This window comes from Felis catus, chromosome D4, assembly GCF_018350175.1.
Source record: "Felis catus isolate Fca126 chromosome D4, F.catus_Fca126_mat1.0, whole genome shotgun sequence".
Taxonomy (NCBI): domain Eukaryota; kingdom Metazoa; phylum Chordata; class Mammalia; order Carnivora; family Felidae; genus Felis; species Felis catus.
In genome coordinates this window covers 18,257,743-18,259,683 of record NC_058380.1, presented here as the reverse complement: position 1 = coordinate 18,259,683, position 1,941 = coordinate 18,257,743, and positions in this window count along the sequence as shown.

Below are 1,941 nucleotides of genomic sequence, written 5' to 3'. Positions count from 1 at the left end.
TGGTTATATTATTTTTAACTTTCTGTAAATTTGCCAATTTTCAAAAATAAGAAATGAAAAAAACTGTCCATAAAAGACACCATGAATGAAGTAAAAACATAAGACATAGACGCAAAGTATTTGTCAGTGAGTATCACTGATTTTAGAGAAAAAAAAGGGGGGACCCATCTAATAGGTAAATTCATCTACTGAGAGCATGGGAGAAACATCTGACAGGCGTTGAAAGAAAAAACTGATTTAGATGGCAAGAGACAGCACTATCATATAATGCCCTCACTGACATCATCTTGTGAGTTTCCAGTTATGTTTTTCTTGGTCCAACGTCGGCTACCCTATTTAATCATGCAAAACACAGAAGTCTACCTATTGGCACGTTTGCACATGACAAAGGTTCAAAAAATGTGAAACGTTCATTCAGGAGGGTCAGGATAACAAAGCTCTCTCCATAAAACGAGAACGTTTTCTAACTTGAAGGAATAAAAAAATGTTTTCTCCGTTGAGTGCCTGGAAACTGTTTGATATTATGACTTTGCTATGTTACCACTTTCATTGGCTATGCTTTACAATCAAGTACGTAGTTTTGACTGTTGTTTAAAGTTTCAGCCAAATGATAAAGCGTCACATTTCCTGTTAGATCTTTGGCTGAACAGTATCAGCTTAGCAAAAGGGCACGTTTTTTGTTTTGTGTTTTTTTTCTTTTCTCTTCTTTCTAATCTTCGTTAACTTTGAGCTAGGACATAGCACGAGAGCAACCTCAAATCACTGGCCTTTGGGGGGGAAAGTAGAGCAAAAAACCAATATGCTGTGAATAATACCAACACTGAAACCGTGTGCCCCAAACCTGGGGTGCCCCTCAGGATCCCCAGGCCTTCGAGGACGCATGTGGAACAGCAAGGGGCTGGGTTCCGAGAGAAGGCAACCTGTAATCCAAGGGCTAAGGACCGACGGAGGGGCGGGAAGCATGAAGACGCAAGGACAGCAGAAGCCAGACCTTCTCAAAGGGAGACACAGGTGACATTAGGACGTAAGGTCCTGGGAGGCTGGACGCAAGTGGATCCAAAGAGCAACAGCCTTGATACCTGGAAATAGTAGACTGCTGGCTAAAAACTCCTCAGAGCCCTCAGAAATTGCCCACACATGGCCCGTTCGTGCCACCCCCCCATACCTACCTTCCCCTTTCTGTCTGAGATCCCTGCACGGATTGCTATCACTTGAATCACAAAAGAGAACTGAGGCAGTCATATGGGGGCACCATGAATACAAGGTTTTTTTTAAAACATGTCTTTTAATGTTTGTTTATTTTTGAGAGACAGACAGCGTTTGGGGGGGGGGGGAGGGGGAGAGAAAGAGGGAGACACAGAGTCCCAGGCAGGCTCCAGGCTCTGAGCTGTCAGCACACAGCCCGCCAGACACGAGGCTCGAACCCACAAACCGCGAGATCATGACCTGAGCCGAAGGCGGGCGCTCAACCAACTGAGCCTCCCAGGCGCCCTTGAAAACAAGTTTTTATTCAGTACAGCTTGATAGCGGGGTCTGAGGAGACCGGGGCGGGGGGGGGGGGGGGGGGGGGGGGGGAGAAAGTAGAGAAAAATATTTGGAAAAACTAAAGTGTCCTCTGTAGACACTAGAACAACAAAGATATCTTAACTTTTTAAATAACCTAAGAGATTTTTTTCTAATAAGCTAAGATGATTCACAGAATCAACTAAACTAGACATCATCACTTTCTTGTTTTAAAAAAAACATCTATACATTGTTGGAAGGGAAAATTAGTCAGAAATATTCATGTTCAATCAAGCCCCCTTTTTCAAGTTCCCTGAGATGACACATACTGATACACACACAGCACAATGTTACGACAAAGTTATTTACAACGATCACTTAAAGTCAAACTCCTTAGGTCACCGAATGAATCCTGCAAGATAAATTATATCCTTACAA